The 17,418-nt window shown below is 40.6% G+C and overlaps 1 protein-coding gene across 3 annotated transcripts in view; it reads right to left on the minus strand.

Annotated features, from left to right (window-relative positions):
- Nucleotides 1-17,418, minus strand: part of FAM135B (family with sequence similarity 135 member B) — a 367,515-nt gene that overhangs the window by 336,641 nt on the left and 13,456 nt on the right. The window contains exon 1 of one of the 3 annotated variants that reach the window (XM_063817398.1): nt 10,412-10,575. The exons of 1 other annotated variant lie outside the window; for it this stretch is intronic. The gene's annotated coding sequence lies outside the window, so the exon portion shown is untranslated. Of the gene's footprint in view, nt 1-10,411; nt 10,576-17,418 lie in introns of those variants that run through there. One more of the 3 variants, XM_063817401.1, reaches the window with a different exon arrangement.

Below are 17,418 nucleotides of genomic sequence, written 5' to 3' on the forward strand. Positions count from 1 at the left end.
CAGGATCAGGCAGTTGTGTCATTGGTGAAATGCTGACTATGAACACATAGAAATATGGATTAAGGAGGTGTGACAAGGTGGGATCCCAAGCAGATCCCAGAACTAAAGATGGTGATAAAACATCCTATCTGATTGTTTTCCCATAATTCATCCCCTCACTCAAAAAAACAAACTCCGAATCAGTCATCGGTCACTAAAAGTTCTAGGTAATCATTGTCTTCCAGAAATACGATTGGAAGATCCCATCTGGCCTGTGCTATAAATGTGAAGAAATTGGAGAACATAGTGTGTGATTCACTGCATGCTATCTTATACCAGTTGCTGCTCAGTCTAACCATAGGGTTCACCAGGGGATGAACAGAACAAGAACCTTTAAAATTGGGAACCAAATTTCAAATATTTCGGAGGCATAGTTGCTGGACTATTTAACTTACTGAAGGCCCTCGGCCTGTGTTGTCAAATATGGTAGTCACTAGCCACATGTGGTTACTTACATTAAAATTAATTAAATGAAATGTTAAAAATTCATTTCCTTTATTTTACTAGCTACATTTCAAGTGTTCGGTAACCACATGTGGCAACTGGTTACCATAACAGACAATGTGTATAGGATATGTTTTATCACCACAGAAAGTTCCATTGGACAGTATTGCCTTAGACCTCACTTCTAGTGCTTCTGAAATACAGGGTACAGAGAACCATGGTAAGTGACACTTTGAGAAAACAATCAGACAACTCCAACATGTGGAAATTTGTATAAGCAAACTGGCTCACACTCTCAAATAGTCAATGTTATGGGTGCAGTGTTGAGAAGGGAAATTTGGAGGACTGTTGTAGATTTAAAGAGAATAAAGATATAACATCAAAAGAAATTCATGTACTTAGATTGGATTCTGCTTCAAAAATATCTATAAGCTAATTTCTTGAAAAATTGGGAAATTATGAATGTAGAGTATACATTAAATAGTATTATGAAATATCATTTATTTACTTCAGTATAATGTCATTGGAGTTCCACTGAAAAATGTCTTATTCCTAGGAGAAGCCTGGCGAAGTATTTAGAGTATACTGTCTTAAAGTCTGCAACTTATTTTCAAATGATCTAGAAAAATATGCATATGCATATTTTATGCAAAATAGGCATTCATGCGTTGATAAAGAAAATATGACAAAATGTTAACAATCGTTAAACCTGGGACTAGGAACTATGGGTATTCATCATGCCTTTCTTCAACATTTCTGGATGATTGAAACTTTCATAATAAATTTTTGTGAAACAACATCTCTATGGAATTTACGGAGCCTGACATGTGTCAAAACTCCAAGGCAATTTGTATTTGAAAGCCCTTTTTGCTATCCTTACCTAGTAATGGAACATTTCCATTCCTCTAACACTGCTTTATTTACATGGGTGTCAGGAGATCAAATGAGAGAAATAATTTTATTGCGTTTTCTGAGTCAGCTGTTAGCTCTTCATGACTCTATCTATGGACAGAAGAAAGCCTGCATATTTTACTAATACGAAACTTTCAACTTGTGTCTCCCAATCCCAAGCCAATCAATTTCATTATGAGTTTATCACTTGATAAACTTTCTTTATTTGCCACCCATCACTCTTCCTTTTTCTTTTTGAATAGGGTGTTGCAATTTACATGCAATATTTACATTTCCCCATTAAATACCAGGCACCTCATTTCTCCTGTATCTGTCACAACTTGCTTTTGATTCAGCCAGCTCTAACCAGAGAGCCTCCTCTTAAACATCACAACTGAAAATTTAAAAATTTTAGTATTTTTTCCATTACTTTCAAAGGGAAAAACCACAATTACTTTTGCACCAACCTAATAAATATATTAATTGAAAATTGGAGACCGGATGTGGTGGCTCATGCCTGTAATCCCAGCACATTGGGAGGCCAAGGCGGGCAGATCACCTGAGGTCAAGAGTTCGAGACCAGCCTGGCCAACAAAGTGAAACCCCGTCTCTACTAGAAATATAAAAATTAGCCAGGCATGGTGGCGCATGCCTGTAATTCCAGCTACTCGGAAGGCTGAGGCAGGAGAATTGCTTGAACCAGGAGGCGGAGGTTGCAGTGAGCCAAGATACAGCCAGTGCGCTCCAGCCTGGGCGACAGAACAAGATTCTGTCAAGAAAGAGAAAGAGAGACAGAAAGAGAGAGAAAAAGAAAGAAAGAAAAAGGAAGGAAGGAAGGAAGGAGGGAAGGAAGGAAGGATGGAAGGATTGTGGTTTTTCCCTTTGAAAGTAATGGAAAAAATGCTTAAAATTTTGAAATTTTCAGTTTTTAAAGTTTCAGAAAGAAAGGAAAGAAAGAAAGAGAGAGAGAAAGAAAGTTACTGGAAAAGAAGAAGAAAACATGAAAGGTAATCAAGTTCCTGGGATTAAGGAACTCGATGATGAAGGGTTAAAAAGGAACTAGCATGATTGATTAGACCTAGGAAACAGAAGACAATTTTTTACAAGGCAACTAGTGACTAGGCACATCTCTGATCAGACCTAGGTGCCTTAGGTGACAACTAATTTAATATAAAGCCAATGCTGATTGAGGACCCTGAGAAAGGAGCAGGGTGTGTGTGTAACATCTTAGGAACTAGGGAAGCAAAGTAGGAAGAAAAAAATCAGGGAAACAGAAAGCATTAAGCTCGCCTATTACAACTGGACAGTGGGCTTATACTGATACCAAGAGATGGTTACAGAGACTGCTGCCAAGAAATATTAGAGATTCCTCAATTAATTATGTAACTGTATATGTCTTGAGGCAGGTGGCATAGCAGGACAAATACAAGATTAGAAAGAAGATACAACTTCTCTGAATTGTCATGCTAATGCTACCTAACTAAGGATTAATATTTTGGGGAGAAGAAGGGCTGGGGATTTTATTTTTGGCTTTTTAACAGGCTTACATTTACAGTCCCCAACACAGAGCTCTCAGTACATTCTCAAGCTAGCAGCATTAATTGGGAAAATATAATAATAAATGCAAGGCAACTAGCACATCAGCTGACATGTATGCACTGATCCATTCATTCATTCGTTATTAACTCAACACCTTGGATGTGGTGGCCAGTGGGCTAGGGGCTGGATTCCAGAGATTAGCAAAAGCAGACACATTCTCCTCGACATGGAGTATGCAGGCTAGTGAATGAGGTAATAAAATAATTATAGAAATAAATGCAAGACTTAAGGAAAACTGCTTTGAAAGGTATAATATCTGAACTGAAATATAAAAGACATGAGTGGAAAGAAGCATTGACTCTCAGGCAGGAGCCCTAAGACAGGAGAAAACACAAAACTTTAGAGAAATGTCTCCTAAACATTTTAGAACACACATCACAAGCCCAGGAACAAGAGCAGGAATAAATGCACCAGGAAAGGCAATGAGACCAGGTGGGTATAAAAACCATATACACCCATATACACAGACATAGATATTATATTCTCTGTATATTTTATATTTATACATTAAATAATATCTTAAGTCTCAGTATATTTAAAGGCAGGAGCTCACTGTGGCTATGAATCAGTGTAAAGCCCTGGTTCAGATGGTCTTGCGGATGATATTTTTATAATGTATTATCAAATATAATTAGATCGAATTTGTTTTTTAACTTGTGATGTGTCTGGAAAAAAGCTTTTACTTGATTTCTATTCATTGTGTAATTATCAGTATTGTCTTCAATCTGCGGGTTCCTTGCGGGAATCTTTCAGAGTCACTTGTTCATTTTGTGAAGGCTGTTTAATTAAAACTAAATACTATAATCCACAAATCTACACAACTGGGTACTAGAGACAATGCATTGTCACAATAAAGCTGGATTTGAAAGGACAAGTGAGGACATCACTCCAACTTGCTTTGTTAGGAGTCCCCCTTCCCTCGAGACACTGGTCACACTACATGTGACGTCTGACAAGTAGACAGGCAAGGGTACTGAAATCATGCAGAATATAAATATTAAAGAGCCCAGTTTCTCACTTATTTTATAACTACAAAACCAATATAAAGGAAAGTTCTATCATTTTCTCTCTGTGCTCCAATGAACTCTCTTAAGCATTCCCTGAAATACATGCCTCTCACTCTGGAAGCCACTGTTTTGGGAAAGCACTGTGTGGGGCTGAGAGGTAAATACGTTATCATGCACACAGACAATGCTGAAATATATGCTCTTAGTCTTCATGAAATTGCAAAGCCTTGTGGGATTCCTAGAGAAAGGTGAGAGGGGCAGGATATCATCTCCATTCTGAGAATATCAAATGCACCACAGATTTGGGGCAGAGTGTGGCTGGCAACAAGTTATCATGCACACAGACAATGCTGAAATGTATGCTCTTAGTCTTCATGAAACTGCAAAGCCTTGTGGGGTTCCTAGGGAAAGGTGAGAGGAGCAGGATCTCATCTCCATTCTGAGAATATCAAATGCACCACAGATTTGGGGCAGAGTGTGGCTGGCATACATGAGGAAATCATTAAGAGAATATGACTGCAATAGAGCTGAGAGATGATGGTGGCCTCACGAGGGTCATCGAGGGAAGGATGAAGATGGAGGAAGATTAGAAGGACAGAGATGGACAGGTGATAGGATGGTGACACAGGCATATATGGAAACGATGACTTTTGCTTCTGGCTTAGGGAAACAGATGGACAAAAGTACCATTTACCCACTGAGACAGGAACCTCAAAGAAGGACAGATTGTAGAAGTAAGTTTGGAACTTGTTGAGTTTAAGGTGCTTTGAAATGAACTCCTAAAGAAATCCAGCAGGATGCATGGATTTATAGAAATGCAAGCACAATTTAAAAGTGAGAAACCTATGGTAATTTAAACCTTTGAAGTAGATAAGAACCCCTGGGATTTGCATTTACCATAAAAACATCAAAGGATGAAAGTATATACCAGAGAGGAACTTAGCATTTAAGGAGTAAGCAAAGAATTAGAGATAACGTACACCACAATGAAAACAAGTATTATATGACAGGTAGGAGGAAATTGAGGAAAGAATGAAATCAAGGAAAAAAATAGTGAAGAGAAGTGATTCACAGAAGGAAGACATAGTCAACTTGGTCACCATGCAAAGGGGCATCCTTCCAAAGATCTAAAGAGTGAAATGTTTCCAGTGAAACTGGCAATTAGAAGACTGGTGATTTGCAAAAGGGCATGTTCAGTGGGAAAAGAATAAATGAGAAAATGAGGACAACAAGTTGAGACAACCTTGTCAAGACTGGGTGTGCAGGACCGAGAGAGAGGACAGAGACAGGAGGGGACACAGTGTGTGTTGAGGGGGAATGTAGGGATGGCCATGTATCTTATTATGGTTTGATAAGAGAGAGAAATTTCTACAATATGCATATGTTAATGAGCTAATGAACTGGGGCTAGAAGAGAGGAAGAGGTTGACCATTCTGAAGTAAGAAGGAATATCACAGGGAACAAGTTCCTTGAAGAAGAGAAGGAGGCTGAAATCCAAAACAGGAGGGAGTAGGGAGGATCTGGCCTTAGAAAGAGGCCCATTCTTTCCAGGAAGAGCCACATACAAATGAAGTGGTATGCAGGAGTACAGGGAGATTATGTAGGGACAGTCCCTGCGCTGTTCTGGTTTCATTTTGTTTCCCTAGTGCAGGAAGTGAAGTGGGTCTCCTGTCAGGTCTGAGCACACGTGGTGGGAGGTAGACAACGGAAGGAGGGTATAATTTGGAAGATTTTGAACAACTCAAATTCCAGTAGAGAAAGAGCAGAAGGAGAAAAAGTGGAAGATAAAGAGTAGAGGAAGGAGGTGTTAAAGGGTTGTCCAGAAATGTTAAGAACTGAGCTAAGTTTTAGAGACTATGGATTTCAATTGGCACCATTCCACAACGTGCATATTGTTTCCACTGGCAGCCTGACAGCCTCAGCGAGGGGAGTCCCACGTTTAGAAGGACTCAAGACCGAGCGCTAGTAGATGCAGGTATCATGATTTGTCCCTGCTGATTGGTCTGTTAATGCAGATGCATTGATTGACACCGCCTGATGTCTCCCCTCAAGACCAAGAATGCATGTTTTATCACAAATGGAACACATTTTATCTGGAGGTCACATATAAGTCCTGCACATCCATGATAGAGCACGTGGATATTGGGAATTCTAGTCATGAGCACAGTCATTAATATGAATTATGACATTCTGGAAAAATAGGAATAAACTGAGATGAATTATTCTCAACTCAAACCATTTCCACCTTTTGTTCCACATTAGACTGTGATCATGTGATCTGCTTTTCTCGTGACGACTTAAGGCCTTGCATTAATAATGAGAGAAAGCAGGATCTAGTAGGAGAACCTCAAAGTGAGCACTAAGAATAAAACATGCTGACCTAATGTCTAGCCTGACCCAACAGCCAGCCACGCCCTCGTTGCCCCAGAATAATTCACAAAAATCTAAAGTCTTCTCATGGCATTCCCTTACTTAAAAATCCTTCAAGAGTCCGTGGTGCCTACAGAATCAAGCCCAGCATCCTTAGAATGCTTTACACAACCCTCCTGTATAAGGGGATAAAGTCCCTGCTGCTTCTCCAATCTCCCATCCTACTCCTTCCCACATAGATCCCATCTTCCTATAACACGGAAATATATACCTCAGAGAATTCTAAACTCATACAGCCATTTCCTTCCTAACTTCTAAAAGATGGTAGTTTTTGTAATAGAAACAATATCCCAAGCAGTAAAAGCCATTGCTCCAACCAGATTCAGCCTAATATCCTCATCCTGAAAAGCAATTTCCTAAAGGCTCTCTAGATGCTAAAGACAGCTATTGATTGCCAATGAGAATAATGCACTGGTAATTCGCTAAACAATCAGGAGATCGGCCCAGTCACCAGCAGCTTTAAGATACAATAGTGAAAACAAATAAGAACAGAATTGTTCGTGACTTATTGATAGTTATGTTAAATTTTTTATCCACTCATATGAGAGACAGAGAGAGAGAGAGAGAGAGACTTTGCAATCATAATTTTATTGTTTTAATTCAGTCCAAGCATTGTATAAGTGTGCATAAAACTATAAACAGAAGCCATCCTTGGGGACCTTGGCACTACAAGTGAGTGCCTTGGGATACATTTGTTTGTTATGCACACCACATAAAGATCAGCATTCCATCTTTCATTTGACTATATCAACGTGTCTCAGGCAGAACTTTAAATAGATTCAGTGATTCTATCTGAGGTTTGCAAAACCATCAATTATAGCCCTAGTTCCTTCCTTGCAGTGCAGCGAGTTTAAATTTGTCCTGTGGAATACACAGTCGGGAGTGTCGCCTGAGTCATTTGTGGAGGATGCCATAGATGGATGAACAAAAAGTAAGGACGTTGAGGCCAGACAGACCCCCACAAACATTCCAGTTCTACCGGCCATTAACGGTGGAACCTAGGGCAAATTATGTACTCTCTGAGCCTCAGTTTCTCTCCTGCAAAATGAGAGTAACAGCATGACTTATGATACATGTTTGTAAGGAACAAGTGAGAAAAGGTCAAGAGTTCAGTATAGACACCAGTACATAGTAGAGATCAATCATAACTTCCTCCCTCATGCCAGTTTTATTTCTGTGTTATTCCAGGTATAAAAGATGCAAGCTTGTTGGGGACATAGGTATGATTTTACTGTGAAGAATTGAAGTTGTCATCCTGAGAATCCCCTGGTCTCCTTTCCTTTGAATTGAATGCCTTTCCTACACACAGTCACACAGCTCAAATCCTAACTTTATTTGGGTCTTTGCTCAACCAACGACTCTAACTAAAGCAGCAATTCTCTGCCTCCTCTTCCCTTGTTGTACTTTACTGCATTATGCATTTTACTTTCTGTTATATTTTGTAAATATTTATGTACTGTTTGACTCCTTCCACTAGGGCTGAGAATCTGGGGGAATGAAGGTTCGGTCTGGACTCTTCCCTCTCTATTCCCAATGTGCTGAACAGCAACCATCCCAGAGTAAGCACCAGGAAGTATTTGCCAGCAGTAAATGAATAAAGTAATTCACATACTACTAATCCTTAACCACCCGGTTCATTGTCAGCCTCTTGCAGGATGCTTTTCCAGACCTGTCTGTGACACGCATTCTCAGTATCACTCACTTTGGGACAAAACCTTGTGCTGTTACCAAGTTTTGTAACATTTGCTGTTTTTTGCTTCTAGGTTAGTGAAAAATATACAGTTTGAAAGTCATAGCTTATATTTGCTAAGGATAACAGGGAGACAGAGATAGCTGGGTAGTTCAAGTCAGCATCTATTAACTGAGGCACCAAACTTTGTGCAAGACTCTGTTGGTTTCTGCAGGCTCTTCTTTCTCCCTGACCCCTTGCAAGTTGGTTTTCACACCACCCACAATTCTGTCTCCTGCCCTTTCTTTTATCTTCCTACAGGAAATGCTCTAACTGGGGAGTCACATCAGATCTCATGAATTCAGCTACAATCTTCACATCAATAACCCCTGAATTTCTACTTCCAACCCAGACGTCGCCCAAAGCCACAGACTATAGAGAGCTCTTAATGAGGCACTATATTGCCAGCTCTCAAAACTTCAGTTTTTGTCCTCCATTCTCCCATGTCTGCAAGTAGCATCACTACCATCTACCATCTTGTCATCAAACCCAAAACCTCAGAGTCAGCCAAGATTCAACACCCAAGGTCAATCTATCACCACGATCTGTCAATTCTAAATCAGCAATATTTCTAGAATTTAGTTACTCAATATCCGCTGCTTCTGCCTTAGTTCAGGACCTCACTAATTCTTACCTCATTGATGGTATAGGTATTTTCTTACCTTGAAAACAAAACACTGGCAACACAAAATGCTGGTGAGGATGTGGAACAACAGACATGTTTTTATTGCTGGTGGAAATGCAAAATGGTACATAATTGGTTGTTTCTTACAAAACTAAACACACTCCTACCTCACAATCCAGCAATCATGCCCTTTGCATTTACCCAATTAGTTAAGAATTTATGTCCACACAAAAATCTGCATATGAATGTTTATAGTAGCTTTATTCATAACTGTCAAAACTTGGAAGCAACCAATATGTCCTTCAGTGGGAGAGTGGATAAATAAACTATGGTACGTCTAGATGATGAAATGTTATTCAGCACTGAAAAGAAATAAGCTATGGAGCCATGGAAAGACAAGGAAGAAACTTACATGTATATTACTAAGTGAAATAAGCCAACAGGAAAAGGATACATACTGTATGATTCTAACTATATAATATTTTGGAAAAAGCAAAACCATGAAGACAGTAAAATGATCAGTGGTTGCCAAGGGTCTGGGGGGATTGAAAAATGAAAAGGCAGAGGACAAGATTTTTAGAGCAGTGAAACTATCCTGCATGATACTACAATGGTGGAAACATATCATTAAACATTTATCAAAACCAACAGAATGTGCAACACCAACGTGAACCCTGATGTAAACCGTGGATTTGGGGTGATAATGATTTGTCAGTGTAGGTTCATTAATTATAAGAAATGAACCACGGTGAGGTGGATGCTGATGAGGGGCTGTGCATGTATGGGGATGGGGGATGTGGGGTATCTCTCTATTTTTTTTTCCAATTTTACTGTGAACTGAAAACTACTCTAAAAAATTAAGTCTATTAAAAACAGAAAAGGAAATAAACACAAAATAGCCTTTCATCTAGCCATATGAACCCATCATGAACCTATTGAATCAATCTCCCGCAGAACTCAGGAATAATTTTTAAATAAAATATATAATCAGTATAACCCCCTTTCAGAAACTCCTTTCATGCTTTTCATAGCCTAGCCTATAAATTAAAGGGCTCTGGGCAAACAGTTAGCATTTTTTTCCCCTTGTGCATTAAGAATCTGACCACTGGATAAATTTTCTAAGCTGTTTACCTGGAAACAGATATATCACTTAAACAAAACAGTACTGCTTCTTGTAAAATGACCCCTGTTGTTAAGAGGACTGGAGCTGGACTGGGATAACTATAGATACCCGATGAAGATTCCTTGCTTTGGGTTTTCCCGATTATGGAGACTCCTATAGTTAGCATGAGAGAAGAAGCCAAGAACCAAGAAGCAATGCCTATGGAGTTCTTGTGAGAGAGAAATGGTTCCTGAAAGGCATGAGACTTTTAAGCCATGTGGAACCTGAACCATCCAATATACATCGTTCTTCCTTGCATCTGAGCTATTTGCCATGTAGCTGCTGCAAAGGCTCTTGCTAATGAGGAACACCTGTGATTCCTGAGTTGGCAGATGTCAAGTGTCACCAATGGTTGTCCTATGTGTCTAGTTGAGACTAAGAAGAACCCACTCCCCTTTTACCCTTCTCCAATAGAACAAACTATTCACATTTGCCAGCCAGGATCATGTAATCTCTTTTCCCTGAGCTTTCTTGCATGTCCTTACCTCTTCTTTGTCACCTACCAATTCTCTTCCTTCAAGCTCAGCCACAGAGTCACCTTCTCTAGGGATACCTTCACAAACCATACCCCACACTGGGTGAAGAGCTCCTTCCTTTGGCTCCCAAATCACCACAGATCCCTCTTACCCTATGTTTTCATCATCTGTTTGTTTATCTGTTGCCTCATTATGAGCTGCTTGATCGTCATGGCTACAAGGTCATGGTAACCTTAGATGACTGACAATGCCATTTTTTGTAAATGTAAGCTGATCCTGTCACTCACGCTAGCAGGCACTACTAGTTTCTTAGCCAAAATCTATCCTCCTTTTCTCACTAAACAGAATGGTGATATTAACTGACACCTATACCCAGACAGGCACTTCCTCAGATGCCCTTTTGGTCAGTGGTGGCCATGAGGGCCAGTTCAGTCTGAGAAGATGTTAGTGAAAGTCTAGTGAATGGAATTAGGAGAAAGATACTTTGTCCTGATTCAAAGAAATAAACTTTGCTGCCATATGCTTTTGCTCTTCACCCTTCCTGCTTCCTATATATCAGAAATATGGACATCATGTCTGATTATAGAGCAGAGATCTCATGGTCATGAACCAGAAAAAGACAGACATACAGTAAAGATGTCAGAGAAGAGATCCTGGGAAGCCTGGGTTCTTGACGACTTCCCACAAGTAGCAGCATGAGCCAGATCTGTTGTTGCACGAGAAAAATAAAACCCTATTTGGATAAGCCATGTCGTGAGGTTTTTGTTATGCCAGCGGAAACCCATGTTAACTGGAAGAAAACTACACATAATTTCTTCCCCCAAAACAAGATGAAATCCCAACCCATCCCCCTGACACTCCCTGCATCTCAGGGTCTGTATACCTTATCAGTCCCACGTCCTGCCACTAGTCACACATGCTCTCTGAGCCCTAGTCATTCTAAATGTGTTAACAAGTGCCCCTGAAAACCCTGTTTTTTGCTATAGGTCCTTGTCTTTGCAAAGGTTCTTCTCTGTCCTTGGAATGCCTTTTTCCCCACGAGCTTCACCTGAAAGTATCCAACTGGCCTATCAACATGGGGGTGCATATTACCTCCTCTTTAAAGCCTTCCTTGATTCCGTAGTCCCTCATTCCCCTGAACTTCCAGAGAGCACCCTATGGTTGCTTTTGTCGCAGCAATTAATAAATAACTTTCAAATTATTTGTTTTATCATCTCCCTTCTCCACCAGAACTTGAAACCACAGAGAGCAGTGATCCTGCCTTATCAGGCATTCAACATAGTGTTGAAGGGTGCTTCTAAATACACTGGCTCTACCTACCAAAGTGGTGACCCTGATCTCTAACTCTGCGGACAAAATTGGGATGGCAGTAGGTTAGCCACATAAGACAACCCTAGGGATATAATGCTACAAATAATAAGGGGCTTGCCCTTGGGTGAGTGTTGAGGAAGACATGAAAAGACATTTCCCATAAGGAGGGGAAAAACAAACCATTTTTCAATACGCTCACAGAGAAAACATTTCTGCCGGCAGATGTGTTGGTTTTGCACACTGAGCAATTCTGGCACTAACCGCCTGGGGTCAGTGCAGACCCTGCAGGTTAAGGGCATCTGAACCCCTAACTTCAGATGCCAATGGAAAGTCCAGTTGTCATCTGTGCCTCTGACTGACCAGCTCTATGTCACAGGTTCCCACAACCTCCTCATCAAGTTTAACGATTTCTTAGAACAGCTGGCAAAACTCAGGAAAACATCTACTTACATGTATCACTTTATAACAAAGGATGCAACTCAAAAAGCACTGAAAAGAAGAGATACATCAGGCCAGGTATGGAAAGCGGTGTGGAACTTCCATGCCCTCTCCAGGCAGCCACCCTCTCAGCACTTCCATGTGTTCACCAACCAGGGAGCCCTCTGAACCCTGTCCATGTGGGTTTTTATGACAGTTTCACTATATAGATATGATTGAATAAATCATTGACATTGGTAATAAATTCAGTCTCCAGCCCCTCTCCTCACCCCATCCTGGAGGTTGGGAGGTCGGGGGTCTGGCAGTTCCAACCCTCTAATCACATGGTTGATCCCCCTGGCAACCAGCCCCCACTCCCCTCGTCTAGGGGCTTTCCAAAAGTCACGCCATTGATATCAATTCAGACAATGTTGATAGAGGCTTGTTATGAATCACAAAAGTTGCTACTTTCATCTTTATTGCTCTTACCACTTAGGAAATTATAAAGGTTTTAGGAGCTCTGTGTCCATAACTGAGGACTAAAATAAAAATTTACATTTCTTATATCACAATATCATACAACCCTGGAGTTGGGCACCCTATGGATTAAATAGATAATGCATGCAAAGTGCTTAACATAATGCCTGCTAAAATAAATTCAACAAATATTAGTTTTGGGGATGATGATGATGATTGTATCTTTGTATCCTCAGCACTGGACTTGGACTATAGTAGGTGCTTATTAATATTTTTTGGATAAATAAATGAAACAAAATTTAGGTCTTTTGTTCTTGCTTCTAAATTACACAGAGCTCTAACATCTCAATACAAAAGGACACAAAAATCAAATGATATCCCTGTGCACCTCATTTTCCCACAAAAACACCTCCTGATGTTTATCCCCCAAGGCTTACCCCATCAGGGAGGCTCAATTCCTCATTGAGACAGTCTGTTTCTGAGCACAGTGAGGCCCTGGGGCTGCCACTTTGCAGGGAGGTTCTCAGTGATGCCAACTGTGCTGGCAGGACTGGGTCAGTAACAAACACAGCTAAACAACTCGGTCATTCATTGGATCTGGATGTCCATGAGCCTCTGGGAGTTGAGCACTGGCTCCACCATTCTTAACAATTTAATTTCCTCATGTGAATTCCATGGGGACTCCCTGGGACAAGAGAGGGCTGGAGAGAAGTGAGCAGCCATTTATAACTAGTGCTCAGCTCAGGAGAGCCTAACTTGGAGACTAGCTCTCAGCCTGTGCTAGTATCTCAGGGGAAACCTCAAAGTTAGTTATTTTGATCTATCTGGTTCCAAAACATCATTACCTTGACATGATGGGATCGCTGTGTTTCTGTAGGCTGTTGTCATCAGGTTGTATAATAAAATCCTAATGGCAGAATTATATAAACATTTATTGTACAGCTATGGTGTGGAAGCCCTGTGGAGAAAGACAGACTGTGAAATAGGCTCAATATTCAAGTTGTCCACACTCAAATAGGATTTTTTTAATATAAATAAGTATCTCTACTAAAAGAGAAATAAAGAATATATGAGAGAAATACGAAAAAATGAGAGAGGTTCAGTGGAAGAAACAAATTCAAAGGAAAGAGAAAATATTTCCTAATGGAAGAAAGCCAACATGAAACAACACTAGGATGATCTCTGCATCTCTCGTCATTTTGAGAAGCAAGTCAACTTGTCCTAGTTTGCACTGATTGCTCTGCAGGACTGTGAGTCTGTCTCTATTTAACAAGTTAGCCTTCTGAAACAGCTTTGGAATCAGATGCCTCTAAGTTGGAATTTGGGTTCTGAGACTGATCATCTTTGTGACTCTTGGCAGGGCACTCAACTCTCTGAACTTCAGAATCTTCATTTGTGAAAAGAGACCAGTAAGAATGCTTTCATCTGATAAAACTGTTGTTAAGATTACAGGAGAAAACCCTTGTCTGTTGAATGAACATGTGTTTGAACACATTGTTTAGAAGGGAAAAGAGAAAGAAACTACTGTCTGTTACCTCTGACTTCTCCCTACTCTCCCTGTTAAAAGAATTTAAGTTTGAGGAGATAGAGACCATGCCTGCCTTGCTCTCAACAGCATCCGCAGCACACAGGATGATACTTGGCACATGCTATAGACTTGATTAAATTTCATTTACTAATAAAATAAATATTCTTTCTCAATTATGTCACATGGTATCAGGCACTTTGTTAAGTCTGTGTATGCAGTGGTTACATCAGTCAATCATCCAGGCCACCTAGGACAAAAATAGTCTTGTTATCTCCATTTTACAGACAAGAAAACAGATTCAGAGAAGTTAAATGTTTTCCAAATCAGAGCTAGTGAGTGGCACAGTTGAAACTGGAACAGGATTTTTTTAATTCAAATGCTCTGTTTGCATCCTTCAGGTCAATTATCTTGCATATTACAGCTGAGCATAGCAGGGCAGAGAGTGGGTCTGAGCTAACGCCAGTGGAGCAGTCTTTTGTGAAAGCACCGATGGCTGCACCATTCCCTTAGGTGGACAGTGATTGAACTGGGTATGTTTTAGCATAGTCCTGGGAGTCTAGCCCTTCAAGGCTGGCTTCCACACTGCCTGCCCCAGTTATGCGGCTGTAACACAGCCAGCCTTTGGTCATGCTTTATTGCTTTATTCTCGCTTGAATGACAGCTCCTCCACTCTATCATTTTCACTTTCCACTTGCTCCTGCCTCTGTCCCATCAAATCCAGTGTCTGTTCAACTGGTCTCTCCCAGCAACTGGTCTCTCCCAGCCTCTTCAGGGAATTGTCCTATAAGACCAGCTCCAGAAACCAACATTTTACCATGAGTTTGTGCATCTAACAGTGCCAAGGCCAGACCTAACTTTAGAAGAAATGATTGGAATAGTCAGGCATTAGATGGGAGTACAAGATAAATAAGTCAATGGCCTCCCCTGGAGGAGTTCACCATCTGGAGAAGGAGGGTGTGAAATTGTTCAGTTCAGAGATGGACATTAGTGTATGGGCTAGATTGTCAGCACATAGGGCAGAGGAGTCCATTCCACATCATGCCCAAGCTTCAGCTGAAAGATGCAAAAGAGATTCCCAGACTATAGAGGGAGGATGGAAAGGAAGTGCCACTTCAGCAGAGGTGGCATGAGTGTAGGCCGTGCAGGAGTGACACCTTGCTGGTTTCCAAAGATGTGGGAAACAACAAGGTCCATAGGGTATCTGCATGGGGTGAGGAAGTGTAGGGAAGAGGGAAATAGGGAAGAGTGTGTTGAAGTACGTGGCCACAAGGGCCATCAAGAGCCTGCTCAGAAGATGCCTGTAATCTTTGTCAGACTCTGTAATTTAGGGAAATGAGCATCCTACCAGGGTTGACTTTATGAGTGCATGCCCTATGTAGTCACAGAGGATCCCATACCATGCTTAGAAGAACCCTCCCTTCGGTTAATTGCTCTGTTGTTACCATCTTGATATTAATAATAATTTTTAACAATGGGCTCCACCTCTTCATTTTGCAGCTGGCCCTGCAAGTTTTGTAGTCAATCCCAGGTCCTACCTAGTAATAGTAGCTTACACTTCCTAGTGTTTATATATAGTATGCCAGTCACTGTTTAGACGTTTTTCATATATTAACTCATTTAATCCTCAAAATACTCCATTAGGTAGACATATTGTTCTTGCATTGTTTGATGAAAGGATTTATGCTCAGATTAGTTAACAAACTTGACCAATGCCAGTAGCAAAGTTAGGATTAAACCCAGTTTTCTGGCTTCAGAGCCAGTGTTCCTATCCACTCACATTGGGTCTCTTCATTTTACATTTTCACCATGGAGTAGTACTCTGAGATACCCACATTTTTAGAAAAAAATGTTGTTAAACTATTTTAGCTTCCATCCACCCACCCATGCACCCATCCATCCATCTACCCAGGTATTCATTTAATGACTCTATAAGCCACATTTTTCTACAAAACCCGTGCCAATATAGTACCTAGACTTAGGTGCCTCAATGAATTTTGCTTTAATAAATGGAAGAGACTATATTTCAGGAACAATGAATTTAAAATTTGAAAAAAACAATCTCACTGTCTCAAATAAGAAACAGAGATGGACTTAAATCAATGCTTAAAGTGCAAAAGTTAACATTTCTTGAGTCTTGCTATGGGTCACATTTCTAACCACATTTCTTCTTGTGTTTGTTCTTTAATCCTAACAAAAATTTGAAGGAGGCACCATTTTATTTTTTATCCCAACTTTACGCATGAAGAAATGGAAGTACAGAGAGGCTGAGCAACCTGTCGTGGGTAACACAGCTAACCAGGAGAGGAGCGAGGCTTTGAGCGACGTGTTACCACACAACCCACAGGCTGTCAGGCCTCCAAGCTGGGGTCTTAGCCGAGCTGCTGTGGGAGCAGAAAGACAATGAATTCAACCATCAGAGGGGTGGGAAATGCCTTTTCAGAAAAGATAGCAACTGAGGTGAATCTGAATCCATGAGGAGGCTGCCCAGATGAAGGTGGGGTTTGTACATGTGTTTACAGGTGCCTGTGTAACAGACAGAGAGGGAGAGAGACAGGAGAGGCAATAATATCATATTGTGCTAAAATTATAAATAGATGTACCAGCTCCCTCTTTGGGGGTACCTCACCCTCTGTACCCCTGGAAGCCATAATCAGGACCCCAAAAATACTTGCAAGGACAACTTCCAGCTCAGGGCACACTGCTCATTCCTGCAGTGACCCTATGCAAGCCTCAATTGCATTCCACTGGGTGTCAATCCAGTCTCAGTTTTAACTTAGAATGAGATGCCTCTTAAAGCAGTATATTGATTTTCAGTCTAGGTATACACTATACGTTACATTTGCATCCCAGGAGTTTTGACACATACATTAATCACTGAATTTTGAATAAAAATATCTAGGGGGACGCTGAATGAAGCCATACAAATAAGAAAGAGCAGATCTGCAATTTTAGTAAATGCTCCTTTTTTCCAGTTTGTTTCAAGAAAGTCAATAAAGTATAAAGTGAAAGGATGAACACCTAATATTTTGACTGCGCATCTGAGTAAGCAGGGAGGACATAGATTTCTCTGGATTTCTTTATCTTTTTTTAGCCTAAGCAGGATTCTAATTCTATGAGTTTTTTTCAAGTAAATGTGCCTGCAACCCTTCACGCAGACCTGATATGAGGGATCCTCAAATAAATCCCCTCCTCCAAGTTAAACAGGAGCTCTAGTCCTTTCTCAAGTTCACACAGCTGGGTGGCTAAAGGCAAGCAATCTTGAGTAAATAGGGTATTTTGAGGT

The sequence above is a fragment of the Pan troglodytes genome, chromosome 7 (genome assembly GCF_028858775.2).
Source record: "Pan troglodytes isolate AG18354 chromosome 7, NHGRI_mPanTro3-v2.0_pri, whole genome shotgun sequence".
NCBI lineage: Eukaryota > Metazoa > Chordata > Mammalia > Primates > Hominidae > Pan > Pan troglodytes.